At 46.1% G+C, this 6,046-nt stretch overlaps 1 pseudogene; it reads right to left on the bottom strand.

Moving 5' to 3' along the window:
• Positions 1-3,078: 3,078 nt before the first annotated feature.
• Positions 3,079-4,110, bottom strand: LOC102251117 (annotated as a pseudogene).
• Between the last annotated feature and the right edge of the window lie 1,936 nt (positions 4,111-6,046).

The following is a 6,046-nucleotide window of genomic DNA, read 5'->3' as shown; positions in this document are numbered from 1 at the left end:
TTCAGGTGCATGTAGTTGAGTAGGATTGAAACCCAGGAGAATGTTGTAAACATCTTGGTCACGTCCTTACTTTGCCTTGTAGCATCTGCTATAAAATAAAGGCATGGCTGTGGGCGTGGTCGCTGTCTCTCAGAGAAACAGCGTCCCACCGAGACCCGGCTTTCATTCTCTTGTCTGTCTGTTCTAAGCCTTTCAGCCACCCCCACTCAGGTTCACTCCTGGCCATGCTGGCACGGCACACTTTAGAAAGATATGCCTCCACGCTCCCAGGGCAGGTTCCTGCCTCAAACCCCACCCTTATAGGAAACAGCTCCGGGAAACAGCTTGTGGGAGGGTGCAGCCGTTTCCAAGACAACCCCTGCAGGACTGACTTCCTTCCGCTTGGTCGCAGCGGTTCTGGACATGATGAACACCACCCATGGTTTTTATATAAGTAGATAGGATTATTTTTTCCTATTTAACCCAGCAATGCTCAAAAATTCTTAAGTTACCAATTAGGCATATGAGGCCAGAGAAAAGGCGAAGGAGGAAGGGAGCAGGCCCTGCAGCCTGTTCTAGGACTGCAGTTTCCAGGCCCCCAGCTGCTTGGATTTAAAACTGCCACACTTTTCCTTAGAGATAACATGCTCAGGTTTGGGTGATAATGAATTCAGCTTCTGATAGTATCAGGACTGTTAAGTAAAGAAACTGTTCATTGGGAAGAGGGGTGAGAATGCTGGCCTTGGGATCTAAAGGCCCAGTGAGGGGTCCCTTCCTTTTTCTGTGTGACCATATGCTCCCCCTCTTTGGGGATGCCCATACTGTTATGGCTTCTGTTTCTGGCCCTCAGGGCCAGCCCTTTGCTGGGCTACTTGTTCTACAGTTGTGAGCATTATGTCAGCTTTCTGTTTCTGCCTCTCTCATCTCTGCATTCATAGACCTTCTGAGCCTCTTTTTAACAGTTCTTCTATACTTCTGTCCTTCCACTTCTCTAACTTTTATAGTTTTCTTGAGATGTCAGGCCAACTATTGGTGACAAAATGTAATTTTAATATTCCTTGTCCCAATGGGTCCTTGGGGTCTGGTCCAGAGTGCTTTCTCATTTGATCTTTAGTCTTGGGAAAATTCCGAAGGCCCTTCTTCTTTGCCTTGCTGATTATTGAAGGCTGTATTTAGGTTCTGAGACCAGGGAACTGCTCCCCTAATCCCTTTAATTATTAGTTCCCTGAGATCTCTCATGTCCCATATGGGCCTCGTTGTTAAGGTCCCACTGAGGCTCCAGTTTTTGGAAATTTTACATCTGCTGGAAGCACACCAGGGCCAGCCAGGTGCTCCCTTTCCCAGATAGCCATAGCCGACCTTTGAATCATTCCCCCTTCTTTTCCTGAGAATAGTATTCCCACAATAGACATTAACTCGGTCTACGTATACACTTGTGGGCCCCAAAATGGGTCTAGCTGGTCAGCTAAGTCACGTGGATCTTCCAACAGAGGTTTTAACTCTTTTATTTTTTAATTTTTAAACTGCTCTACCTTTAAGGACAACTGGCCCCTTCCTGCAGTCAATCTCCTCTTGAGTGACTGAACTTTTATCATTAACATATTTATAATTATCACTGAAAAGCTTTATCATAAACCCTTCATTTTAGTTACATCTATTTATTCTAATCTTAACAACTGTGAGATTTTAAAGCCAATTATTACCCAAAGCATTATCTTGACCCCCCCAAATTTTTTTTATTTTTAAAACGGGTAATTCGCAGGCTTATTCTTTACAAAATGGGAGTGCCCTCCACCCCCTTACCATTTCTGCAGACTGCAGAACTGGTAAACAAACATAAAAAACAACAACCGTACAGTAAATACATGAGTCCTCTCAAAAGGATGGACTGGGACATTAGCCTTAGAACCTTAACCCAGCTCAGCAAAATGACCACACAGCACAGAGACAGAGGGTTCCTTTCCCTATGTTCGTAAAACGGCAAAACTAAGCTAGCAAAGAGACCTTAAAGTTCCTGCAGTTCAGCCTGCCCACAGCAGCTGGGCTCCCAGCAAAGCCGAACATGCCCCATCTGTAAATAGATTGATCCAAACAACAAAGACACAAAACATCAACAGAAACTTACATACAATATTCACAAGCGCGCACAACCCACAGATACCACAGAGCGCCCTGCATTAGAAAACAAACACACACACACCAAAGCAGGGCAGTGTCTCCTGTCCCTGGTTTGGGGACGGCTGCTCCCCAGAACCTCAGCATTCTCTCAATGGACTGTTTTGGGGAAAGTATTCCCTAGGCCTGGAATGTCTATCTCCCATCCTTGGCAGGTCTTTTGTGACCTTTTGTGCTCAGCCTCCCTTTGTCCTAGGACCTGTGCTGCCAGCTCATACCCTCTCCCCACCCCACACCCTGTTTGCTCTGGGGGAATTCAGTAATGGCCTGGCCACTACTGTTTCTTTTCTATGACGATAAGTCAGAGGCATGCTTCCTACAGGGGGGAAGACGGGGTGTAGGCATTTATTAACTTCAGAATAGTTCTGAGACAGTCTCTAACATTTCTTATTTTCATCTTTTTTAGAAGAATTTTTTTTCTATGCTTTTCCTTAGAAGCTTCTAATTTCCAAATCAAGACATGTTTCCCATATACTCATTCAGTTTAATTTCAGAGCTGGCAGGCATTTTTCTAATTTCTGCATGCAAGATATTAATGTAGGTACCCAAGGACAACTGCACTTTGGCCATTTCTAAGTTGATATTTTCTAGTTAAATCTTCCCATTTCTGTAAAGCACTCGCAAGTAAAGGCTTCCTATTAAATGAGGGCTTCGGGTTGGGAGCTTCTGGCCTTGGAGGGTATTCTGTGGTGTCTGTGGGTTGTGCATGCTTGTAAATTTTATTTATTTATTTATTTTATTTTTTCTAGTTAAACTTTTTATTACAAGGAAAAACAATTTAAACAAAAAAAGATAAAATCTCCAAATCACCTATATTGAACAGGAACACTAAGGTGTTCCCTCCATATCCACCCCGGTCCTCCACTACTTAGAACTTTGGCTGCTGTGTTCAAATGGGGAGTGAAGAATGGTAAGCTTCCGACTTCACTCAGGGCAGGAGAAGCCGCTGGACAGGACACTTGAACTTTCATCGTCTGTGGCAATAGTATCATCCGAGGAAACTTCAGCCTGGGCTTTCTCTCATCTCTCAATGCATCCTCATACAAGTGTGGGAGAGCAGTGGGGTCATTCCCAGTGACCCTGGTGAAAAATTTCAGGACTTTCATCTTGGTGGTTTCAGCACGGGCTCTTGGACCCCACAGGAACTCATAGCATGGAGGATCACTATTGGGCACCTGCTGGTATTCCAAGTACTTTTCCTGCACTAGATCTTCAGTGATGAGCTTCCTGGGCTCCCCATAGATGAAATTATTCTTCCTAGCATGCACCCCAATCATATTCAGCACTTCCCAGATTCTCTCTTCTGAGGCACGGTTTCTGTGCATGAAGATTATGCCCAAGATTAATACCAGGAGGCCAGTCTTGGGCATGCCCTGGACATCACTCAGCATCCCATCGTAGGTGAGGTCTAGTAATTTAATGAGCACGTAGGAATGGCTGGTGGGGTCCACTTCCTTCACTTCAATGCCAAAGACAATCTCCATGCACTCACAGGCTCTCTTGAAGATCACAGGGAAGTGATCCTTGTGCTCTCTGATGACACTCTCTAGCATTTCTGCCTTTGTGATGGGCTCCTTTGTGGCTTACTTGATAATCAGGTACCGCACCAAGTCATACATCTTATTTTTTAGCACTTCAGTGAACAAAGACTCAGGATTTGGTGGAGTCTGCAAGGTACTTGGATCCTCTTCTTGGTGGCTTGATAGAGTGACTGTGTTGGCAGTGGAGGAGGAGTAGGTTATCTGTAAACTCTGAAAAAGACTAAGTATCCCAGTGGCAGGCAAATCCTCGAGTGCCAGGGGTCAAAGGAGAGAGAGAGGAGAATGAGGTGTTGGTACTGGTGGCTTCTTCCTCTTCAACGATGGGAACCTGTAAACCTACCAGGCCCTGTGCCTCTCTTGGGGACTGAAGGTCTTCCTTAAGGTTGCAGCTCTCACTATTCCGACTGTGAGGCATGACTTGTGTTGGGGACAGCTGGCCAATTGGGACCCACTGACCTTAACGCTTGGCAGCACCTGGGACTCTTTCCTCTGTTGATCTGACGTTACAACTCTGCCACTAAGCTTCACTTTCTTCAGGCTCCTTGATGACTGGCAGAGTCTGGGACTCCTCACCTCGCTGACCTGATTCTGGTTATCTCAGTTGAAGCCTTATCTCCCTGGAACTCCAAAAGTCAAAGTCGGAAAACAATACCTCCAAGGATCCCCAGACTGAAAGCAGGCTCAGAACAGGATAGGGCTCATTCTGTTCTGTTCTCGCTTGTAAATTTTTTTATTTTTGGATATCTGTAGTCTGAGCAAATTTTTTAGACATGTTATGTAGTGGGTACCAAGCCTTATGGTGGCCCCCTAGATGAGCCAGTGAGTTAATTACAGTTGAGTTGGGACTTCCTTATGGGGCTCCTGCATTTCGGACACCTCCACAAAGATTCTTGGTCACCTAAGAACACCCCAGAATCAGACTGGAGGGAGGATGTGCTCCTTTATCTTCGGGGCAGAATGAATTCAGCTCATTTATATGCATAGGTTTTTTCTTAGACTCTCAGAAAGCAATTACATTTGAAAAGCCAAAATCAAAACCAGCCACCCATTTTTTTCCTCCAGTCCCACCTTAGCCTGGGTTCTGTCAACCCTTAACCTGGGTTCTGTCAACCCTGATTCCACCTCGAGGATTTTAAAACAGCTCAAATAAAGTCAGACCCTCTACCAAAGCAAGGGAAGGTCCTGGATCCAAGAGACAACTCTCTCAAGTTCACCAATGGGCCCCTTGCTGGATCCTAGCACCGAGTACGGGTCCAAAGGATGGTCCTGGGTGAGCTGCTTTGGAATCCTGCCGTGAGTACACCAAGTAATGTTAACGAAAAAAAACACACAAAAAAAAACACATTGAAACCTGTAAAGAATTTTTGTGAGTTTATTTGAGCCAAACTGTCGACAATTGCCAGGAAGTAATATCTCAACCGATTGGGATAGTGCTCCAGAGAATGGCGGGTTATATCTATTTTTATTCATTGCAATCAAAGGAGGGATGTAGGGGGGTCACATGAAATCCATTGGTGATAGATTATCCTGGGATTGGATAAAAAGTAAAATGATAGACACATACTTAGGTGGGTGTAGGAACAATTAGAATGATAACAATGAAGGAATTTGTGGTCTCTGTCCTGGAGCCCAGGCACATTAGGTTGTGCCCCAAGGGGTCCGGAAAAAGGGAAGTTACAAGTTACCCAGACATTTCAAGGGTATGTTATCTTAGATGCAAAAAGACAGAGGCTCAGTTAAGGTAAAGGTTGACCTTGTCAGTGAAGATACCGGCTTAGAAGGTGACTACCCACCATCACTGCTTTTAGTTAAAGTTTAATTTCAGACCATCCTTTGTGGTGACTTTAGGTCTGAGTTTGCAAGACCGCCATGCAGGCCTCCCCTGAGCTGGTCAGGTCAGCCTGTGGCCCCTTTCGTCCACAGCTAAGCACAGTGTGTCTCCCTTGGTACCCAGCCCATTGTCACGTGATTCTCAGTGTCCTCCACTGTGACCTTGGACATAGAGCAACTTGCCTGGACCACTGGGAGGCTGGCACCTGCGAGCAGGTGTGGTGGGCGTGGCCTCCGCCCACAGCCCTCTGAGAGGATGACAGACGGAAACGTCCGGGTGGTTTGCAAGGCAGCAGAAGCTGTATGTAGGCAAAAGGAGAGAGGTATAAAAGGCACCATCAGTGTACCTGATCACCTGGTGGCTCTCATGGCTGAAGGAATGAAGGGCTGCGACACAGAAACAAACATGCCTGAGCTTGAATCACCCCAAGGTGATTGCAAGGAGACAGGACACATGTCCGCCAGCCCTGAGCTGTGGCCTGAGGGCATGCTGGGACCCGACTGCACCGGGCGGGGGTGGG

This window comes from Myotis brandtii, unplaced genomic scaffold (genome assembly GCF_000412655.1).
Source record: "Myotis brandtii unplaced genomic scaffold, ASM41265v1 scaffold89, whole genome shotgun sequence".
NCBI lineage: Eukaryota > Metazoa > Chordata > Mammalia > Chiroptera > Vespertilionidae > Myotis > Myotis brandtii.
The sequence above is the reverse complement of the archived record's forward strand: the minus strand, read 5'-3'. Positions and strand labels throughout refer to the sequence as shown.